Raw genomic sequence first — 23781 nt, 5'->3', positions numbered from 1 at the left:
TGACATCACTGCGAGGAGAAGAAAGACGCCGCGCTGGAGCGGCCCCGTGCCCCGGGCCCCTGCCTCCCGGCCCCGCGACCCCCGGGCCCGCCGGCACCCGGCCGCCGCACACGCGCCCGCCGCCGGGCGCCCCCGCCGTGCGCCCTCCACACCCTGGCCGGCTGTGAGCGCGCGTCCCCACCTGCGCCGCCGGGTGGTGCCCCCCCCCCCCCCGCCCCAAGGGCCCGATGACCTCCAGGAGGCGACAGCCTGGCGGCCGGGGAGGACTCGCCGGGCCTCCCAACCCGCGGGTTGCGCGCGCCTTAACCGTTTGCGCCCGGCGGGGCCCAAGCGCAGCCCCCTCTCCGATGCGAGACCCGGGCCAGGCACCTCTCGCTGTCCTGTGCCTTCTGCCGCCTTCTTTCCTCCTCGGAAGACTCGGAATCCTTTGTTTATATTCTTAATTCATGAATGTTTAAATTATTAAGTGTTTCCCAGAATGCTCTTTTTATTTTTGTCAGTCTTACTTCAAGAGGTCGGGAGTGGGGGGAGCTGAAAACGAGATGTTTGCTTCTCTCCGCTACCCTGCAAGCCAACAATTACAGAACACAGTGATAATTAAATCTGTAACCAGATGGGTCTAATTTGGGGAGGAATTGATTTTCCTGATGCTGCTGCGATCCATGGGACGTGGAGGCCCCAGAGAGCGGGGCAGCCGGTGTTACGCGTGCCCCCTGCTGGTAGGCCGGTCCGTGCGCGTGACCTCCCCGGTGCAGCGGGCCCACTCTCCAGGACCGAAACCTTGGAGTGATTCCACTTTTAAGCTGATGGTGATGTTTCAGACACTGTGGGAGGAAGGTCAAGAAAACAGCAGAGCCAGAGCTGGGTCTGTGCAGATGATCTGGAAGGAAGGGCTGAGAACAGCTCAGTCCAACAGGCCACTTGGCCAGAGCACACCTGGGCAAAAATGCTTGGTTGGAGATCTGGCTGTGATTGCCCCAGTCAGACCTAAAGAACTCAAACATTCAACTGTCAGGCAGTGAACAAGCTTCTTCCACAGAGGAATGGCACTGACACGTATATGCTCAGGAAGGGAGACAGACTTCTTAGAAGGACGTGTGGACATGGACATGTTTGTCCGTTTACTCCATCCGGTTCCTGCCTGCTTTTCCAGTTTGCCTGCTGGGATTGCCCACAGCTATTTCAGCCAGCACAGCAGTCACCCCCAGAGAGCTTACCATGTGCCCGGCACATGTATTAATCCAATTAGTGACAAGGCTAGAAAACATGAAGATTAAAAAAAAACAAAAACAGAGGCTTCACTCTCCCCTTCCTCTGCCTTCTCCCACAGTGCTTCATGCATGAATTGCATTTATTCCCAGCTGTAAGTGGTTAAGTTTTCTTTCCAAATGCAAACACAAGGTGATTCAAAGAGCAGTAGGAATTCTGGATCACGAGGGCCAGGTTTCCAGTGGTCACAGCTCCCGCTTCCTGAGCTCCCAGTGTCTGCCATGTGCTCGCCCCGCTTGATGCTGCAGGACACTACCACCGCCTTGGGAAGTTTCTCTCCTCCTCCGCATTTTCCGGTTGCACATCCCTCAAGTGGTGGAGATGGACTCACGCCTGGGCTCTGCAACTCCGGGACGGACCCTCCTCAGCCATAGTCCAGACCACTTCCCTGTATACTTCCCAGGAAGCAGGGCAGTCAGCGGCTCGAAAGACACGTTCTCAGCAGAAAGGTATTGTCCCATGAGTGGTTTGTTCACTGAGATTCCTGTTTCCTCTCATTACTGCTGAACTGGACACGATTTAGAATACAGCCATTCCAAACTCCATCAGATCAGGCTTGGTGCTCAAAATCTGGTGAACGAGAGTAAGGCTGAGCTTGACTCCATCAGGCGCTCCCACAGGAAGGCGGCTCTAGGAGTGGACTTAGGTGACCAGTGCACCTCTCCCGCTGGTGGCCGGCCGTCTCTGGTGTTCCTTCTGGGCTTGTAGGTGCCTCCCTCCGATCTCCGCCTCTGTCTTCACACGGCCTTCTCTCTCTTCCTCTGGGTCAATGTCCAAAATTCCTACATTTTTTTTAAGGACACCAGTCCCTGGATTAGGGCCCATCGTAACTTGATTACATCTGCAAAGATCCTATTTCCAAATAAGCTCACATCCAGAGGCACTGGGAGTTAGGGCTTGAACATATCTTTGGGGGAGAAAATTCAACCCCCAGTCGCACCCTCTGAGAAACTGCCCGCCAGAGGAGCGCGAGGCTGAAGTTCCTGTCACAGCACACCAAGGCAGACGTGAATCTAGGGATCTCTCCGTAGTAATGCTCCGATCCGCGGGAGGTTCTGATGCCGTCTCCCCGCCCATCCACGACAAGCCTGCGCGTCCTCATCATTCGTTTCCACCGCTGTCAACAGTTCCCTCCCCGACGCAACAGCTCACTGGGAGTTGCCTTAGCTTGGCCGTCTCAGTCACTTACCAGCTGGAATTCCGCAGAGGCTCTGTTCTTATCAACTATATGGATAGCTGCTGCAGGACAGGCAAGATAAATGCTTATTTTCTGCCTTGACCAGTTCTCAACATCATGAGCTGGTGCTCTAGCATCCTGAAAAGGAGACCAGGGATTTAAGCATCACCATGAACGCGTGGGTTTTGGAAAACGTATTTGATGCGTTTCAGTTTACTTCCCTCTTCCTAGCTTCTCTTTTTTGTCCTTGTTGGGAGCTGTTTCCTTATGAGTCTCTCATGTTTCTGAATATCTGAGCAGAAGTAACAGCAGCTTTTGTTCTATCTTTTCAAGAGTGTTTTGGACCAAACAGCCTTTTGAAGATAGAGATGTGGTCCCCTCTTGGGCAGAAGACAATTTTGCTTGCAGACCAGCCGATGAAAAATGTCTCCTCCAGGACAACGTTTGGGCAGGCTTATTTGCGGTCCCTTTAAAGATCATGGTTTGCTAGGCAGGGGTTCCTCAGCTGTGACACAAGCCCACCGTGTGTGGGGCACCACCACCCCCACCGAGTCCACCATGCTTTGCCTTGGACTTGGGAGCAGTGGGCACGGAGAACCTGGGGCCTGTGGTGACAGCTCGGCTGAGTCACACAGTCCTTTGTCTCTGACCCGGGAGTCTCGTGCCTCCTGCCAGCAGCCGCGGAACCCTGGCTTACCCGTGTCTGTCTCTGAGTAGCTGAGGTCCCAGGCCCGTGCCTTGGCCCGCGTCCCGGGACGAGGGATCCATCTTCCTGAATACTGCTTTCGCCTTGTCCCGTAAGCTTTATTACTGAGTACTTCCTTCTTCATTGCTTCCAAGGAGGTGTGCAGCTTCCCTTTTGATTTCCTCTTTGGTCAGATCTTTTCCAGGAGTCTGCTTCTTTATTACCAACAAATTGAGAGCTTGTTGGCCATTGACCGTAGCTAGTCAACTAGGCCTATAAATCTCTGCTTCTCCAAATTTGCTAAGGTTTTAAATGTCCCATGAACATAAAAGGATGTACATACTCTGTTCAAGAGATTATATACTTATATTTATTATGTAAGGTTTTTGTGCTTTTTTAAAAAAGAATGTTTTATTCCAGAATAGTTTTAGATCCACAATAGGTTGCAAAAATAGTACAGAGACTGCCCATGTAACCTTCACCCAGCTGCCTTCAAGGGTAACGTCTCACATAACCAGAGAGCGTTTCGGAGCAAGGGAGGCGACGTCGGTGTGAGACGATCAGCTGAACCACAGACAATGTTTGGATTTCACCTGTTTCTACATGTGCTTTTTATGCATGCTTCTGTCAACTCCACGGCGGGTGTAGACGGCGTCCTCACCATCAGGTGCAGAGCTGCTCCTGCACCGCAGCAAAAGTCCCCGCCACTGTCCCTTAGGGGGTTGCACCCTGCTCCACTGAACTTTTGAGTCTTGTCCCCACCTTTTCTGTTAAATATGTCTAATTCTCAGAGACATAAATGTCAAAATCAAGTTTGTCCTAAATTTCAAATCATTTAAAAACTTTAGATAAAATGTTCAAAGCACAGGTTAATTGAAAAGTTACCTTTTTCACAAATTATGCCTTAAATCAATTCATAATGTTCATCTTTCTCTTCATTATTTTATCCTAATTTTCAATATATCTAGTAATATTTTTCCATTCCTGCTTTTTTCACTTGCACTCCCTGGTAACTCTTTACCTACGTCCCCGCTTTCAGCCTTTCTTCATCGCTTCGCTGTAAGTTAGACTGTGTGAAGAGCACAAATGGGGTTTTAATGCCTCATTGACAGTGTTTGTTTTTTTAATAAGAAAATAAGTCCATTCATGGTTAGTGTACAACTAACAGACTCTATTTTGTTCCTTTTATTTTAAACAAGCTGTTTTTTATTCTACATGGCTGTTTTCTATTTTTCTTTCCCATGTGTTTGTTGGTGCAGCAAATAGCTCTTTATTCCGCTTTTTGTCCTTTTTAAAAATTTTTAAAATTGCATCATAGTTTTCCATTTACTAATTTACTAAATTGTTATCTTTTACTAAGTGGTTATCTTTCCTTGGTTGGCTTGCAGTCACACACACATGTCTCTACTTTTCAAAGTGAGATGCTATGACACATTACTTCCCCACCAACATGCTCTGTTCACTTCCTGCCCGCCACTCGCCCCGAAAGATGAGGCTCCGAGAATGCTTATGCCTCCCCCTCCTCAGCCCTCAACTGCACTCTTCCAGAGAGACCCCTGGAGTGCTTTCCATCCTCCCCTTTCTTTACCCCAAACTCTCATATTTTGCACTCAGTGTAGCTATTTTAGTTTTGAACCATCATTAGAATTTCATTTGTAGAATACACCTTTTCCAGGAGTCTTTATTGAGCACATGTATGACACACATGGGCCTGTGCTTGTGCGTGTGTGTGCACGTGTGTGTCTATATGCTATTGCTCACCACCATTTTTTTCTTTGTCCCTTCATGCATCCTAAGGTGTGTGTGGTGTTGGTGTCGTGCCTCAGACATTTACCTCTAGTGGACTATAAACTATTCTATTTCATCTGTGTTTGTCTAAGTGTTCTTATCCTCTCAACAGTGAATGGCATCTTGGCTGGGTAGAGAATTGCTAGGATGAAGCCTCTTTTTATCCCAGCAGTTGGCCGGATGTTCTTCCGCTGTCTTGTGGCTGCTGGTGTTGTGGAGCAGGCGTCTGTGCTGGGGCCAGCGGGGTCCATGACCACAAAGACGTCACACCCACCGCTCTCCACTTAAAAACTCATTGAAAGGTTCTTTGTTAAATGGATAACTTTACATTTTACTTTTTTCCCTTAAAACTGTATATTTGATATACGTTCCCCATAGAGTTTATCTTAATGTAATATACTTTTATATTGAAAGACTTTTATCACTCAAGCATACTTTTCTGCATAGAAAATATACATAAATAGAAATACGTATTTTTAATGTGATCAAAAAGCTGTAGGTATCAAAAACATTGATTCTAGATTGTTATTATTATAATTTTTTAGGTTCACAATTGATAAAAACAATGCAGGTACCAATTTTTAATAACAGAGTGTTAAATATAAAAATAGAATTCTGGAAATGGCGGAGACAGACAGGGCTGTTTTGCTTCCCAACTAGTTCCTGTATCTGTGTATAAATGTTTCCTATTACCAGCATGAGACAGAGGTCACCATCTGGGTTAAGGATTTCTCTCTTACTATGGGAATGTGACCTTGGGCTAACTTCCAAGCTCTGCTCCCCTGAAAGCTTTATCAAGGTGTCACCCGTGTCACCAGGTAGCATTGCTTATGATGGAAATGACCTCCCTAAGTCTGGACTGGGAGGGCTGTGAACGGTGGGAGGCCCCAGCATGGTGACCCCTCTAACTAGCATGTCGGCGCCCTGCGTATTGTAAGACCTAAAACTCAATATACTGCCTTGATGTCTCTGAGCCTCACGGGGTCCCGAAGGCCTAATCAGGAGCCCCACGTCCTCACCGGCTGTGCCCCCACCTTGTGGGACACGCCTCCCCCGGCTAGTTCCCACCCCCTCCCTAGTCCTCAGTCTCCCTGCCAGACCCTGGGGTTATTCAAACAAGTCATCACGTCCCCGTGGGGAACCAGGGGGCACCGCAGCCTCTTGTTACTGCAGCGTCTGCCTCTCTCAGCCCCAGGGTCCTTGTGCAGCCCCCCGTGGCCCTGCGTGCTGTGCCGTCTCCCCCCAGCTGTGAGAACAGCCGCCGTCCGCGTGTCCGGTGTTCAGGGCGAGGGGCCTCTCCTCACCAACTAGGTGACCAGGCAGGCGGTCAGAGCACCCCGGAAAGCACCCCTAGGAGCTGTCACAGGACAGCAGTTCCTATTCAGGGTCTGCGTTGCTCCGATCCCACCTGGTTGAGTCTTGTTTCCTCTTACCTGCCCTGGGCTTTGGGGGCTGGACCGCTGCGGGGACGCCTCCCGGCGGGGGCGGGCCTGCGCCTGCTCCCGGCACCAGTGTTCCTGCCCCGTCCTTAGGCGCGAAGCCCCGGTGCTCACTCTCGTGAGTCTGAATACAGCGGAGCCCAAGGTGCGCCCCGAGTGGGTGTGTCCAGCACCGGCTTTATCCGTGCGAGTGATGGGGAGCCTCGCTCACAGAGAAGCGGCAGCAGCGGAGTGTGCGCAGAGAGCGTGTGTGTTAAACGGCAAGTTACGCGGAAGGCTGAAACTAGCAAGGTCCGTTCAGGAAGAAATCAGCCCAATAGCCCTGTTAAGTAAATTAAATTCGCAATTTAAAACCTTCAACCAAAGAAAATAAAGGCCCTGGCAACACAATTAGAGGTCTCGACGCGGAATGTGAAGTGGCGCAGCGACCGTGGAAAGCAGAACGGCGCTGCCGCGGAAAACTAAACGTAGAATGACCACGGGATCCAGCAGTTCTGCTTCTGGGAATGCAGCCGGGAGAACTGAAGGCAGGGACGGTAGCGAGTATTCGTGCCCCTGTGTTCACAGCAGCAACGGCCACAGCAGCCAAGATACGGAGACAACCCAAGCGTCCATCCACAGACGGCGGACGGACACGGTGTGGTCCGTCTACACAGCGGGACCCTGTTCAACCGCCAAAAGGAAGGGAACTCTGACATGCGCTGCGGCAGGGGTGAGCCGGGAAGACGTCATGCTGAGTGAGATGAGCTGGACAGAAAAGGCCAAACACTGAGTTAACTCCCATGAGGTGTGGAGAGCGGTCAGAGTCATGGAGGAGAGGGTAGACGGCGGGGCGGGGGGAGGGGAGGGGAGTTGGAGTTTAATGGGGACAGAGCTTCAGCTTGGGAAGATGAAACTGTTCTGAGCTGGGTAGTGGGGATGGTTCCACAATGTGAATGTGCTTAATGCCACTGAACCCTACACTTAAAATGGTAAATTTTATTACAATAAAAAAAGACTTCATTACAACTAACTGCTTTTTCAGAAATGTTTGATTCATTTTAGGTTTTTTTTTTTTTAATTCTTATTTTTGGGGGGATGTGGTGATTAGGTTTACTTATTTATTTGCATTAATGAGGGTGCTGGGGATTGAACCCAGGACCTTGTGCATGCTAACCACGTACTTTACCACTGAGCTATACCCTCCCGCCAGCTAACTTTTTAAACATAGAAAAAGCCCTTATTTTGGTTCCAAAAAGCATGTTCTATGTCTCATCAGCCTCCTTAGGTAGAATCTGGTACAACCTGGTCCTAATAGGTTGGGTTTCTGTGGGGCCAGCAGCTCTGTCGCATGACCGCAGATTGCCTACCGACATCCGAGCTGGGAATTCTGCAAACTCAGCTAAAGCCGTAAGACGGATAAAGAGGAGCATCTAAGGAACGCCTCAGCCTGGAAAATCAGCCTTGAGCCCCTGATGAGTCCAGTGCCGTTGGCCCCCCATCCCCAGGCCAGAAGGGCAGGGCGGGAGGCGGGGGGGAACCTGTTCAGAAGACGGGGCAGATGTATTTGTCTCTGCTCAGAGCACATCCTGAATTCTCAAAGAAAGATGGTGTGAGTGAGAAGTTTCTGTCTGCTCAGGTCCAGAAGAGGCATTGCTCATTCTTACTAAGAAGAGAGAATTTCCTGGTTCTGTCACTCCAGAAGTTTCCCTAACTCGTCCATGCTCGTGGAGTGACCTGGCCTGAGTAGGACACGTGGCATCCACATGTGTGTTATCCTCTGTGTTCACACATCAGTGCAAAGGTCCAAAGGGAAGGCAAAGCCAGCCCTACTTGCTTACATGCTGTTAACCTTGACACTTGCTCCTCCACAGCTCATCACCTTCTGGCTTCATCCTCTAACAGCACTGAAAAGACGTTGGAGCTGGTAACACTCAGGTCACCCTGGACCCGTGGGATGTGGTGGGATGTGGTGGGATGTGTCAGGAGCGGCGCTGAGATTTGAGACGCCTCCTCCGGTGAGGAAGAGCTGATTCCGCCCAGGGACTTTCAACTGTCCCAACCCTAGGGCTCACTTAGGGCCCTGGGGTTAATCACTGCAGCAATTTAAATGTAACATGGGCTTAAAATAAGTGAGGATAAAGAATTGTACCCATAACGCCTCCCGTCGATCAAGAAGAGACGTCCCTGACTTGAGAAACAAGACTAAGATTTCCATTAGAATCCTCCGTGAGCTAGTATGGCTTTTGAGTGCCTGTCATTACACAGTTCTTAATCTTCTTACTCATTTCCTAGCATCTGGCTAAAGTCATACTGTTTGGAAAATCCTGGAAAAACTGTATGTTGAGTAACATACAAATTTCACAGGTTTATGATATCAAATCCTGGTGAGGGTGTGGAGCAGCCAGCATTGCAGCCAGTGGGAACGCACGTTGGTACAACCTTTCTGGAAATCTGTGCAGCGGTTCTGCTCCTAAATGTACACCTGTCAGACACGCGTGCACATGTGCACCAAAACACGCGCACAAGATGTTCAGGACGCATCATTCACAGCAGCCCCACACTGGGATCAGCCCTGTTGCCTGCTAGCGGCAGTGCGGATAAATGAACGCGGTACATTCATACCGCAGAACGCTACACTGCAATGAAGCGTGAACACACTATGCACGCACCATGCACTACATACATCCTGCATAAATGCATACTGCCACGGAATGCCGCTTCATCGGAACGTGGACAATCTCATGAACATAATATTGAGACGACCCCAGACACACAGTGTGGTACCCGGTGTTCAGCGAGTAAGGACAGAGAGCCTGACCTGGGGGGAGAGCAGCTGGAAGTGCACCTGCATTGCAGAGTAATGGCTGGGAAGAGATGCAGGGGAGTCTCCGAGTGACATTCTATGTCTCGCCCTGGTGGCCCACAGATGTGTTGCCTTTGTAAAAATTCTTCCAGCAGTACATTTACAATTTGTGAGCTCTTCTGTACAAATGCTACATTCCAATTTAAATGTTGACTTAAAAATATATCTATATCCTTTAACGTTTATTTGTAGACATTTAGGAAAATTATTTTTGAGACTAAAGTGAAATTAATGAGGGTGATAAAAGTCCTATGAGATTCAAGGAGTTGAATATTTATGTTTTAATAAATGTGTTGAAATTTGAGATCGTACTTTTTAAATTAAGATGTTTTCGGAATAGGAATGAAGCTGTTGACACGCCCCCTATTGGCCACCATAAGTAAGTGCAGGTAGAACCAGTAGGTAGAATTCGTCTTTGCTCACAGTTGCTATAAATCAGCGTTAAAGTTCAGTAGAAAAGGTGAAAAAGAGGTTGGAGTGCTAGAAATGATGTCTGGTGAGTGAAAAGAGCTGTAATGACTGCAGCTTTGTTTCAGAACATCTGTGAAAATCATTTAACCATCTGGGCACTGATGTTCCAACCCCTCGGTCCCCCATGCTGGACACGATGCAGGCCCCCCAGGAAGGGAGCCCATGGCCGCGTTCTGCCATCACTCCCACATCAGCAGTGCTCCATGCAGAATAGATGCTCCAGGAACGTGCAGCCATCCGAGTGCAGCGGGGTGTCAGGGGGAGTGGAGGCTGTCCCTGGAATGAGCACACTTTCTCCTGCATCGCAGCTTATACAGAGGCCGGGATGCAAGCTGGATGCTCTTCTCCCAGAGCCTGGGTTCTGGCTTTTCCTTCCGTGGGAACCATCTCGGCGGCGGCGGGGGTGGCAATAGCTCCAGCAGCTCCTAATGCTGGGACGGCACGGAGACCTTTAGGCTCACGGATCCACAGAAGGACTGGACAAGAGTGACAGCTCACAACAGGCAGTGAGCGGTCCAGTCCTTTATATTGCTGAGTCGGCGCTCGGGCTTAAAGGCACTGCTTGCTTTTTTGTCTGTGGACCTCACTGGCCCGATGTCCATGAAGGCCGTGAAGGCGCCATTGCAGGGGCCTGTCTGGAGCTTCTGGAGGGACCTGCCCCACCCCTGCCTGCACTCTGCACGGTGGCCCAGTCCCCTCCCTTCCTGAGTCCCTGTGAACCCTCTCTTTCCAGACTGCCCTCAGCATTTCCTCAACCCTTCTCCCTGTCCCTTCTGAAATCTCTTTCTGTGGTGGAAGTACGACTGGGGTGGCCACCCCCCTGTATCATTTCCAATACGTAGTGCAGAAAAAGAAATGTTGACTAAAGCTGAATATTGGAAAGATGGGCAGAAAGGGGGCGGGCAGAAGTCCTGTAGGTTAAACTGAAGGCGATGTTACATGTTTATTTTTAATTTTCATAGTTCGATAAAATAACATAAAATGACCATCATGACCATTTTTAAGTGCATAGTTCGTAGTGTTCAACATATTCACGTTGGTGTGCAACCAACAGAACTTCTCACCTTGCAAAACCAAAGCTGTCCCCACTGAACACCAGCCCACCCCCAGCCCACCCCCAGCCGGCGCCCCCGGCCCGACGTCCCCCTCCGCTCTCTGGATCTGATGGCGCCAGCACCTCATTTACATGGAGTCGTACAGGATTTCTCTTCTGGTGACTGGCTTGTTGTTATACGTTGGTTTTTAACACGAAAGCCTTGCAGGGAGTTGTAATAAGGCTCTGCCTGTTTCCACGCAACTTGCTTCACGAACACTTCCCTTGTTCTCTGTCCTGTGATGTCTTTCTCTCCCTCTCTGCTTACTGTTTCTCCCTGCCCCTGGCTTTCAGTGCATTTCAGTCTCCCTTTCCTGTCTTCCCCTGACTCGCGTTCCCCCACGTCCCCGGACGGGGCTTCGCGGGGTCGGGGTCGGGGAGTAGCAGGTGGAGGAGCGGAGAGAGCGGCGCCGGGGCTCCGCCGCGCTCCCCTGACCTCAAGGGGGCGGTCACCGCTCGCGTTTCCACTCGGGGTGGGGGGCGGGCGGCGCTGCCTGGAAGGAAGCGGGGGCGGGGGGCACTGCATCTTTCATTTTCCAGGGAGGCCGGATGACCAGGTCCCGGGGGCCTTCCGGGCGGCGAAGACGGGCTCTGGGGTCAACCCTCGGCCTGGCGGGAGAGGGAAGCTTCTCGAAGGCGGATGGTGGGCGTGGGAAGGGGGAGACGAGCGGGGCCCAGAGTCAGCTTGGTCCGATGGAGGAAGGCGGGGCTGCTCGGAGCTGTGAGCCTCTGGGGTCCTCGCACAACCCAGGGGAGGGGTAAGGAGCCCCCAGCTCTGCACGTTGTGGTCTGAACTGTGTCCCCAAGAGGATGAGTTCGCGTCCTGACCCCCTACACCTATGACTGTGCCCTGACTCGGAAAGAGGGTCTTTGCAGGTGTGGTGAGTTAAGATGAGCCCGCATCTGAGCAGTGGGGCCCTCCGGCCACTGTGAAGGGTGGGAAGTGAGCCTCCCCCATCTGGTATGAATCTCAAGGTCTGAATCCTATCCTCAACAAGGAGAGAAAGCTAAGACTTTCTAGAAACATATTTGAAACAGCAAAGTGCAGAAGACACAAAGCCTTTAGGTTCATCCTGCCGTGCTCGGCACTGTCTCATCTCATGTTTCTGCTTTATAACCAAGTGAATCAGTAAATCAGCGTTTTCTTGAAGATGAGAGATGCGATTTCCTGTTTCACAGGGTCAGCACTCAGATGAGCAGAAGCAACTGCGGAGGTGACTGAACCATTCTCTCTGGTCTGCTTTCTACGTGACAATCTAACAGATCTTTCCTGAGCACCCACTACGTGTCGGGTGCGGCACCCAGAGCTGGGCGCGCCGCGACGGGCGACTTGGGTGCGGTTGTCCCTCACGGGCCTGTGTTTTTTCACGCTGTAGTTCATGCCCCTCTTCCCAGTTCTCATTTCTCTTATTTCCCATGTAAACTGAGGGCTTTACAACTGATGACCTTATATCACATTTTATTTACTCTCGGGCAAATGACTGCTTCTCTGGGTTTCAATTTACTGTCATGCAAGAGTGGGCCTCATGCTCTCTGATTTCAGCTCCAGAATCCGAGCATCTTGGAGATTTCTCCCCTCTAAATGTGACTTTCATATTTGATTTACAGTGACATTGCAAAAAAAAAAAACCACAGTGAAGTTGCCCACATATTTATTGGTGATGGGGAAATTATGTCTATAATGAATAAAGAGAAAAAATGTGATGCTTTCCATTTTATGGAACAAGAAATATTAAATTGCTAACCTGCCACCTTTCAGTTTACAGTTTCTGTTTACTCTTTACCAGGCATCAAGATGGAGAAAACAAGAGAGCTAGGTCTCAGCCTCACGTCACCGCAAGAGGAGTTCATAATGACCTGAGTCATGATCACATAGACACTGTCCTAAAAATGCGGGGTGACCTCCACACATGGAGACAGAGTGAACAATAATCAGTGAAGTCACAGCTTCAGAATCCTCTCTCACAAGCAGTTGAGACAGAGCACCAAATGTTCTAAGATGACCTCATTTAACCAGGGGTGTTTTGGGGACGTGGCAATGAATCCTGAAACATGAATGGGAGGGTGATGACCCAGACATGGGAGTGAGGGCAGCAGCTGTGACAACTGCGGCTCATGAAGGAAAGCTGGCCCGCCGTGAGCCAGCGCCGCAGGGCCCCTGGGGGTGCTTCCCCTGCACACGACCTCGCTGAGCAAGGACAGCAGGTCGGGAACGATGAGGCAGGACCGCGGCCGGGGCAAAGCTCAGAGCTGAACTGTCAGCCACAAGAAAAACTCAGGGGCGGCAGGTCCCTGTGCTCATAGCCATTTCAAAAGCATTACAACTCTGCTGAGTCTCTTGTGTCCCACAGTGTTTTGAAAACCCGTGACTTGTATGGCAGTGTGCCTGGCGCTCCAGCAGGTGGCCCTGCCAGCGGCTGGGCGTGTCTGTTCCAGGGACACGTCTCAGACTTGGGGTGATGCCCACAGGGCTGGTCAGGGGACCCACTGCCCTCCGTAAGTCCCTGCTCTGACTGGTGGCTGAGGTGAGTCTGGACCTCCTGGAATTAGTGTCAGTTCAGAGCCAGTGTCTGGCAGTCCTGAATGTCTGATAATTTCCCTTTCCCCAGTGCCCAGTCACCCTGAGAGGGGCTGCATTCTCTTTGGAGAAGGCTGGGAGGAAGACTCACAGTCCATCATCGGCAGTGGACCGGGCTTCTTCCTTAAATGGACCCCCCCCCTTTAATTCAAGAGTCTGGGACTGAGAACTGGCCAAGTCTGGGAACTGACTGGGGGGCACATGACCCTCTGTTTTTCTAATTCAGGTTGGACTTTTGTTCACACGACCTCGAACTTCTCTGCTTATAAGATCAGGTAAGAATGTAGCAACAGTCCTCTATTTCTCTTCCAGAAACGCCGTGATCGCCAGCCAGCCAGCCGATGCCAGAGGTCTCCGTGTGGACAATCCCCCCACCCTGCTTGGACCCCGCTGTCCGTCAAAGTCACCATGCCAGCCTCGCCCGTGGGGGTCGTGCCCCTTCTTGGCCCCACACCTGGACCCTGTTACTCCCACTGCATTTAGCTTTCCCGTGTGAGATCTGCCTCCAGAGAAGGGTGGTCCCAGAGCCTTCCTGGGCTCCCCTCCTGGGTTGACTTCCCACGCTCACAGTGAAGAGTGTGTCCTCTGGACCCTGCCAGGTGAGCAGGTCTTGCCTGGTAAACCCACTGGCACATTCCAGCCTCCCTCGGCCTTGGTCCCTCTTCTGGGCACGCCCAGGCGTCTCCACTTCATTTAGTACTGGCCACCACGAAGTCCATTTTTGAGCCAACTAACCAATGAACAGCCCTATCTGATCTCTCAGACTGAACACCACACCCAGATGGACGCACTACGTTTGGCGCCTGTGAGAGACACAAGGACCGTGTTTGGTATGAAGTTGGACGCACCACACTGTGGAGTCAGAAGGCTGAAAGGGGAGACGCCTTGATGAAAGGTGGTCCTTCCAGTCCTCGGGTCAGACAGTCTCATTGAAGGCGTGCGGAGTAAGGAAAGAAACACATTGAGGTCAGAACCCTGGGCAGCCCCCAGCAGTTAAGAGATGAGCAAAAGAGGGTGTTGTGGAAGTCAGGGGAGGAGAGAACTTTAAGGAGAAGGAGGGGTGACAGTGTGAAACCCCGAGCAGCGATGAAGCAGAGCCAGGAGTGGAAACCATCTGATTGCATTTGTAGGTTAAGTTTCAGTTCCACGAGCACCAGAAGTCGCCCTTCATGGCTGAGGTATGAATGGCAAGGGAGGAAGAGGAGAGAGTGGACGTCACTTCGGCAGTGGAGGGAGGAGAGAGATGGGGCTGGACAGCGGGTTGACTTACCATACAGACCACACACTCAAAGACAAGGCCGAGCGTGTGCTTAGTGTCGCGTGATTCTGTGAATTTATAAGAAGAAACATCTATTTGGTCTTTTCCCTGGTACAGTTCCTAAAACCTTGGCATGTCCAGTGATAGTGCCTTTTTCTACGCTAATGAGGGGCCGGGAGCTCCTGGGGAGCCCCGCGATGGGGGCTGGTTTCCAGGGGAACCAATCATGTGATCAGAGGCTTGGAACTGTCAGCGCCTTCCCAGGTTGAGTTAATCTCTCATGACCAATGGTTTAATCAATTACGCATTTGAAGTGGGGGCAAGTCGGGTAGGACTGACCCGGTAACCTCTGGGATCGATGCGATCTCCATGTAGACAGTATCAGAATTGAGTTAGATTCTGGGACACCCAGCTGGTGTCCACAGGAGAGCTGGAGAGTATCTTGGTGTGAGGAAAACACCCACACATCTGGGGTCAGAGGCCAAGTACTGGGAATAGGGTGGTGCGCAGAGGGAAACAGGGCTCTCTCCTTACCTACCAAGACTGGGAAGGTAGAATCTCCAGGTCAGCATGACTCACCTGTGGCTTTTAGTAAGAAAAGAATTGAGCACAAAGGTAGCAGACGTCACTAACAATTTGTTTATATCCTGATAGATTCCAGAGTCCTGTAAAGCAGAGTCTTACAAGGCAGGAGTATGGCTCTTTTCTCTTGAGGTATTTAGAGCAAAAGGGTGAAAGAGGATGCCACTCTCCAAAAATATATGTAAAATTAATGTTTATTCTCAATAATACCAAAGCACTGAGCGCACAGTCCTGAGGGGTGGCCGGGGAGCTGTGAACACTTTGGTTGTCCTCCCAGTGTCCCTGCTGTCCTGTCCCTCTTCTCTTCTGCTCTCCTCTCACAGCATGTTGAGGTCTACCCACTATTCTAGGTTCTGAGCTGACCCTACAGTGAAGAAGATTTTTGTTCTTCTATCAGTTAAATTATCTTTGGCTGCCAGTAAAGGGGACCTCTGACCAAAAGTGCCTTAACAATTAGGTTATTTATTATCTTACATAACAGGGAGCCTACATGGTTCAGATTGGCTCAGCAGCTCCATGCGGTCTTTGTAGACCCTAATGGATCTCTCTCTTCCCTGTGCTGTTTACAAGGTTAATGTCATCCAAGGATGTTTTCTCTCATAACCATCCAATGGCCACCAGTGGTAATTAGGGCATGGTGGTTCCTCGTTCATATCTAGCAAGAGAGACAAAACATCCCAGAAGCTCTGAGTAACTGCTCATTGGCTCAAATTGGCCCAGAGACACTTAGCCATGAGCCAGTTGTTACCATGGGGAATAGGATTATCATTATTCACTTAAATCAACAGTTCTCAACCTTGTCTTCTCTTTAGAGTTATCTAGGGAAATTTCAAAACCTTTAAAATCTATGCTGGATCAAAGATTACATCAGAATATTTGGAGTGGAGCCCAGGCATGAACTTATAAATCAACTTCTCAGCCCCCAAGCCTTTGGTTTAAGGACCATGGCATTTCTCACAGAAAAAAATTGGAGTCAGAAGACAAGGCAATGATATCTTTAAAGTGTTAAAAGGGAAAAAAACTTTCAACATAAGATTCTATATCCAGGGGAAATATCTCTGTAAAATAGGGGTGAAATAAAGACAGTTTTAGGTGAATGAAAGTGAAAAGAATTCACTGCCAGCATATCTGTGCTGAAGGGAGTTCTTCAGGCAGAAGGGGAATGGGAAGAGAAGGAACAAAAGGCACCAAAAACAGTAAACGAGTGGGTAAAACTTACTTTCTACTCAATCTCTTCAAAATCTGTGTGACTATTTAAACCAAAAGCCATAACGTTTTGCTGTGGCTTTGTAACACACGTAGCTATGATCATATAGCAACCATAGTGTGACGATCAAGGGGGTAGTTAATGAAAACGTATGGCTGTCAAGTTCTTATGTGTTACATAAAGTGGCACAATATTGACTCTAAGTAGACCGGAAAATTAAGAATACACATTACTAACTAGGCAGCAATCGTTTAAAAACTCACAAAGAGCTTAGCTAAAAATTCAAAAGAGAAACTGAAAGAGAATTCTAAAAAACATCCAATTGTTCCAAAAGACAACAGAAAATAAGAAACAGAGGAATGAATGTGTGAGAAACAGAAAACCAATAACAAAAGAATAGACACAATCCAATCGTATCAATAATTCCATTAAATGTAAATGGACTAAACCTTCCAGAGATTGCTAGGTTAGATGTTTGTTAAAAAAGCAAGACCTAACTCCATGCTGCCTGCAGTGCGTTGTGGATACAGGCGCATGAATATGAGGCTACATACAGGTTCAAGTAACAAGAAGGAAAATGATACACCACGCAGACGGCATTGGAAGTGTGGAGTGGCCGTGTTCAGGTAAAAGAGACTACAAAACGTCTCGTATGACCAGAGATAGAGACATTTTACATGACGAGGAGTGAATTTGTCAGGAAGACATAATGATCATAAATATGTATGTGTTTAATAATAGAGTTTCCAAATGCATGACACCAACATTGACAGAATTAAAGAAGTTAGTAGACAAGGTCACATTCACAGTTGCAGATTTCAGCATCCCCCTCAGTAACTGTGGACCAATCAGGTAAATCATCAGCGAGGACGTGGAATATCCAAATAAGACTATCAGCCATCTTGATCTGATTAGTATTTGTAGAACCCCACACCCAACCACTGCAGAATACATACCTTTTTTTTTTTAAAGTAGACATGGAATGTTCTCTAAGACAGACCACATGCTGGGATATAAAGTGTCAATACATTTTAAAAGATTCAGCTCTTATAAAGTCTATTCTCTGACTGCAATGCAGTTAAATTACAGATCATTCACAAAGCATCTAGTCAACTTTTGGAGATCAAACTTTGTTACACAGGTTCATACCTCCTTTATGGGATTTACTGTAATTCTTCTTCTGTATTCGTAGTCTTTTAAATAACCTCCTTCAGGAGATTCTAGATTAATTAAAAGCAGAAGCTGTGATTTAATCATCCCTTGTCACGTCCACAGTGTCTGCCACGGTGCTTCGCATGAAGACCTCAATCGATGCTTGATGAGCAGTCCTTCCAGGAATATAGGGAGAGCTCATCCCGGAGAAGAAATTACCTTGGGCAAAATTGTCACAGATTTTCAACAGGCTAGTGAAGAGAAATAGGCAGGGAATAGTCTTTTTTTGATGATCTTGAAATAAAAGGTCACAGGAGCACACAGGTGCTCACACACACACATGCACACACACGAGCTCCCAGGCAGGGCTGAGAACCACTGGCTTACACCTCCCACTTCTAGGTAAATGCATCTAGGGAGACGGCCTCAGTGTCCTCCACGGCCGTCCTGCGGCTTCGTTTTTGGAGGCTGAACCTGGATCCATCTGCAGGGTGTGCAAACAGACAAGTGTGCCCAGGCCCGAGCATCTCTCCGATGAAGCAGTGCTTCCAGCTCTTGACTAGGTCAGACACCCAGTTAGCCCTGGAGAGCCGAGCCTCTGGACGTGAGGCTGCAGCTGCCCCGGGCCCTCTGCACCAGGGCCACATGTCATCCCGAGCACAGGGACCCGGTGGCCGCCCTGGCCCCTCCTTGACTTTATGCTTGCTCTCTATGTAGACAAAAGCAACCTCTCCAAGGAGAGAGGCTGGAAGAGCCTGACTGACCCTCTTGCTCGGGAGGACAAACCTGTGTCTCAGCCGGTGACGTTGGTAGCGTGTTGATGGGTGTGCCCTGTCCCCAGGTACTTCAGTGACCACTGCAGATTTCTCTGAAGCACAAATAATTTTAATCAGTTTTGTTAAAAGGTCAGACTGCTCTGTTAGAGTGCTTTGTGAAATGCTGTTAGGAAAGCAAACAGTGACAATCTGTCGGCACTGCAGAAACTTCTTGGAGTTACTGCTCCTTGGAGAAAGGACTGGATTTCTCTTAAATGCTGCGATAACCATGCCATTTGTTGTGGGATGAACTGTGCACCCCCAGATCCATGTGTTGAAGTTCTGACCCCCAGCACCCGGGAGTGTGCCCTTATTCGGAAATAGGGTCTTTGTGGATGGAGCTAGTAAGGACGAGGTCACGGCGCACAGAGGTGCTCCGTCAGGAGGCACGTGGTGCCCGCCTCTCCCAGGACTGTGGCATTAAGGCCACGTCATCGGGACATCTGCCCGCTCCTCTACTGCAGGCCTGCCTTTCCTCGCTTCATCATCATGATGATTCCCTGCAGACGGACCCTGAGAGTCGGCACACATCCCGCAACTTGCCGAGCTGACTCGCCGGCCTGGTTACCATCGTGACTGTCAGCGATCCATTTTCCCCATTAGTCTTAAAGTGAAACCTCCCCTCTTTCCCCAATGATACATTTATTCATTTGTTTATGTCATTCAAACCAGTCTTTTTAAACATTAAAATGTATTGAGTAACAAATTTCAAAATCGAATGATTTATTAAGTTTATTTTAAAATTTCTAGCTGTTTGACTAGAATCAACTAGTTTCCCTACAAAATGTCATCAGAGAAAGCCTGCCCTAAATGTTGGTTTCGTGTATTTCTGTCCCCTCACTGTCTTCCCCGCCAGCCCACTACTTCTGGTTATAGAGTTCAGGTTCCTGGTAACAGAAATGGAGATACGAGCAAGACAATGTCACACAGAGTCACTTGTGGATATTCTGCACCAGCGTTAAGGCAGGGGAGGCACTTATCCTATTCGCTCGGGAAACAGAATATTTAAAGCTGTAGAATTTCCTGAGTGGGGGGCTGTTTTGTTCTGTTTTTTTACTGAATGGCATAGTTTAGATAGTTACTACCTAAAAATAAACTGGCGCCCCTCAGACAGCAGGCAGTTCCCTGAGAGCATATCGTCCACATGCCGTCGTGAGGGCATTTACAAACTACTTAGAAAACACGTTTTTTTGTTCAGAACCCATTCCTCCTGTTTGGCTGAGAGCTAGCATTCCCTATCACGTGTCACTGTTGACCAGAAGGTCACTAGCTTTTATAAATTCAGTTTTCTTTGGAAGCTTTTGTAGCACTGTTTGTGGCCAAGGGTGAGATGCATAAAACCAAGTGGAGCCAGTCAGGACTCCGTCTTTCGGTCAGAAACTACTTCAGCGTGCAGAACGACACAGCTGTTTGTCAGAGGGTGGGCTGCTTCACCAGCCGGCGTGGCGCGAGCACGCGAGGCCCCGCCGAGGCCGGGAACCTGAGCCCGGGCAGCTGACCGTCTCAGACCCCGTGTCCTCCCCGCGGAGCTCGCGGCCGGAGCGTGCGTGTCAGGCATCCGTTACGTCCAGACCTGCCGGTAAGGGCGGCTCGCCCCGCGAGGCGTCTCCAAGGAACCCGGGAAGGAGCGGAAGACAGCCGGGCGGGGGCAGGTCTGTCCGGCCTGCGGCGTGTCCTCGGCCTTGTCCTGTTCCCAGGGCTGTTTCCCATCCCGCCACGATGGAGGAGCACCAGACCCGCTGGCGGAACCAAGCCCAACTCCCTGGGCCGCAGAGAGCGCTAGACTTTCTGCAAGGGGTTCCGCTGGGACGGCCTGCCCTGTTGGGCGGTGGAGGTGGATCCAGGCAGAGCCACAGGTGAGCTGTCGCCGGGGACCTGCGCAAAGAGCTGCCCCTGCACGACAGGCAGGGGGTCTACACCAGCTCCCCCCGCCCCCAGGAGAGGCCGAGTTTACGAAGTTCTCAGAGGTCTGGCTGGCCAGACGCTCCCGTATCCAAATGCTTCCCATGTGAAGGGCTATGAACAGGTGCGGCCAGGCCGCAGTTGGGTTTCCTAACTGACAGATGGGGCCGCACACCAGGTGGGCCACTTCCAGCCTGCCGAAAGGTTTTGTTTGAACCACAGTGTTTTTAAGCTCTTGTCAATTGGTTGGGCATATTTGAAAATAGGAATAGTTCACAGAAAATAAGGATTTCTGTTTGTCTTGAAGAAACAGAGCCATGTGGCAATCCTGGGCCAGCACACGGTGAAAATTCCACTGTCACCCAGCGCGGTCCCTTGGAGCCCCCTCCCACTGTGAGTGCCGCTGGCAACCCCGTGCCTTCATCATCTTCTCTTGAACAGGCAACATCAAAACCTACAAGTCCAAGAAAGAAATACAGAAAATAACCATTAAAACAGTAAAGGGAAACGCACAGCCGACGACATGCTACAAAGAAACCTACTCCCAGGTGGAAACCAGGGAAGGAATACGCCTTCCAGGTGAACGGGTGGCTTTGGCAAAGTCCTAGACTGACATGTCCCTGTAAGGGAGTTCACTGGGCGGATAAGAAGCAAACAAGAGAGGTGCTTCACTTTGCAGAAGGTAAGGATCCAAGTCTCCTCTTCCTCTTGGGCGTTTGCACCTGAGACACACCTGCAGGCATCCCCAGGCCTCCCTGACGCACCACACGCAGCCTCTGTTGGGGCATTCGTTTCCAGTGGGGAGAAGGAACACTGTTTCAACTGCGTTTCAAGTTATAACCAAGAATAGGAGATGTTTGTCTGGGTTTTATAAAAACGCTGGTTATAGAGTGTTCCTGAGTTTTTTAATTTGCTAGAAAACTTTTTGCCAGAAAAATCCTGCAGTTTGGATGCCTTAAGGAAATCATTGTAACCTCATTTTATCCTTGTAGGCTGGAGTTTATTTCTTACTAATATGTGTTCAGTGAGGTCATGTAACTTTTCATCTGATTCTACAGATGTGATGTTTCATGTGTCATGTGTCTGTGGCTAAAAGTATTACAAAAGTAGAAGCGATTTTGAAAATGGAGGCAAATTAGGTAAAGAAGTGGATAATTCTGTTTCTCTGTTTGGTAAAACGATGCACCTTTCAGAGCGGTGGTTCTGGACTGGAGGCTGTTTTTGCCTCCCGGGACACACCGGCCATGTCTGGAGACACTCTTGTTGTCGCAAGTGGGTTGAGGGTGCTGCTGGCATCTGGAGCACCCACAGCACATGGGACGGCCCCACAACCGAGGATGCTCTGGAGAAATGAACAGAGAAAAAAGTCGAGAGACACTGTTTCAGAAAGTTAAGAGATTGGCTGAGAGATGATTAGGTCAGAACTTGAAGCAAACAAGTCATCTGCATACTTTGAGCAAAGAAAACCGTCCTTGTTCAAAACTGTCCGCAGTGGCAGAGCTCTAAGTCACCCAGTGACCGCACGTCTTCCACAGAGGGCGTGGGAATGACGGCGGGGGTTTTCCAGAGCCCTGCTGCCGCTCAGCCGAGGACTAGGGTCACACTCGGCTGCTGGACACCCCGCGACACTGCTCTGGGGAGAGTATGTGCTGACTAGCTTGTGAGCCAAAGAACAGCTTTGAACATTCTCAGTGTTAGCTCAGTCACCTCCCTAAATATCACTAAATAGAAACTTTATTTACTGTTACACTACACAGCTTACTTCTTTAATTATAGCTCTGATCTGTTTATAAGCAGCAGTGTACGCTGAACGGGCTTTGAGGGTCGGACAGCAGCAACCTGACGGCTGCGTTGCTGCCAACATACTGGGCGTCAGCACTGGTTTCCTGACTCGACAGGTATTTCGTGGCCATATAGGCTTTGCTTGTAAAGTGAGGGAGTACGGTGACCTCAACTTACTCTCAGATGGTTCAGGGGAAAATGTTTCATTGTACTGTTGTAAGTACTGCTACCTGCAATTTTTATGTAGGTTTAAGTTTTTTTTTAAGTTCATTTAAAAAAGTAATTGGGATGCCTGCTGCTAAGGAAGTGAAAACTCAAACAGAAGACAGGAATGAACGTATTTAGCTGAGAGGGTCTGAATGTGACCGTGACACTGGCCAATTCAGAGAAGTGGTTGGCGAGGAGCGGTTCTCTGACTTACCGCCGTCTATACCACGCTGTCTACACCACGCCCATCGGCCTCAGGCAGTGATGCCCACAGAGCGTGCTCCCCTCTCCATAAAGTCCCCAGTGAAGCCATTGGCTCCAACAGACGTGGCTTCTCATCTCCTTTTCTCGAGGCTGCTTTTCCCATTTGACTTTCTGGAAGTTTTAATCCGATGCTCGGGCGCCAAGTAAGATTATCATGTCTGGTCCCAGCTGGACTTTTGAAACAACAATTTACAAGTGCTCCTCCAGGGCCAGGGCAGGACAAGTCACTTTTTGAGCCCCTTCCAGTTCTGTGATTCTGGATAGGAAACCTAGGGCAGGAGCAGAGAGGGCCTTGGGGACACTGGTTCCGGTCAGCTGCTCCCGCCCCTGCCACCTGCTCCGAGCCTGGAGCCGGGGGCAAAGATGCAGAGTCCAACCAACTCAGCTTTCCGGGCAGTGGGGTGAAAGGAAGTCTTTAAATAGTCGCAGCTGCTGGTTTCTCAAGGAAATTTCTGGGAACTTGTCTACTGAGTTCAAGTAACATTTGGTGATTTTCTTTAAGAATATTCTATCAAGAACTATTAAGCATTCATCTCAGAAGGCAGTTTAGTCCCACAGTCAGAACGTCATGTCATGCACTCACACTGAGAAACTGGGTAGACGGGCGGACGGCAGCCAGAACACACATGAAAATAGAACTTTGGCCCGCAGAGTGCAGCAGCTGGCCCAGGAAGCCAGCCCTCCCCTGCAAACGGCCACCCAGGAAGCCAGCCTGCGGCGAGGCCGACGCGCAGGAGCCAGACGATGATCTCGAGTGACAATCCAGGAAGCTAAACGGTAACTTCTGGAACAATCGGCCCCCGAAGGCCAGGACTTGATCAGTGTGTCAGTTTCCACTGTCTTTTGTCCCTGCTTAGAACTCGGGACCCCCAGAGGCTGATGAAGCTGTTCTTCTAGCCCAGCGGCTCTCGCACGTCAGCTCCGACCTCTCTGGGAGCCCGGGGCCTGGTGGCCGCCCATCTGTCCTACGACCCCTTAGAGCTTCTTTCAGGGCCTCTGAGGGTATTGCCGAAGGAGCAGCTGCGAGGCCCACCTCAGCTCCCTAAAGCACCCGTCCTAAAAGCCGAGGTGGGGAAAGAAAGTAAGGCTGGGGAACGAGGGGCCCAGACACCCGGTTACAGCAGACGTCACGCCGGGAGGTTCACCACGCCAGCCTCCGACCCCCGGCACCCGGCTTAAATCTCCCGAAGGCTCCACGACGCAGGACTTGTCACCACCGCACAGGCAGGAAAACGGGGGCCAAGGGAAGTTAAACAGTCCCGGTCGG

At 50.1% G+C, this 23781-nt stretch overlaps 1 long non-coding RNA gene across 1 annotated transcript; it reads left to right on the top strand.

Moving 5' to 3' along the window:
- The first annotated feature begins 12849 nt into the window (after positions 1-12849).
- Positions 12850-23713, top strand: LOC123616119 (uncharacterized). Its single transcript, XR_006723975.2, has 4 exons — positions 12850-13292; positions 13377-13571; positions 13658-20215; positions 20703-23713. It is a non-coding gene; the product is annotated as an uncharacterized LOC123616119 (long non-coding RNA).
- Positions 23714-23781: the final 68 nt, after the last annotated feature.

The sequence above is a fragment of the Camelus bactrianus genome, chromosome 14, assembly GCF_048773025.1.
Source record: "Camelus bactrianus isolate YW-2024 breed Bactrian camel chromosome 14, ASM4877302v1, whole genome shotgun sequence".
NCBI classification, from domain to species: Eukaryota; Metazoa; Chordata; class Mammalia; order Artiodactyla; family Camelidae; genus Camelus; species Camelus bactrianus.
Note: the sequence above shows the minus strand (reverse complement) of the source record. Positions and strands in the feature narration are given on the sequence as shown.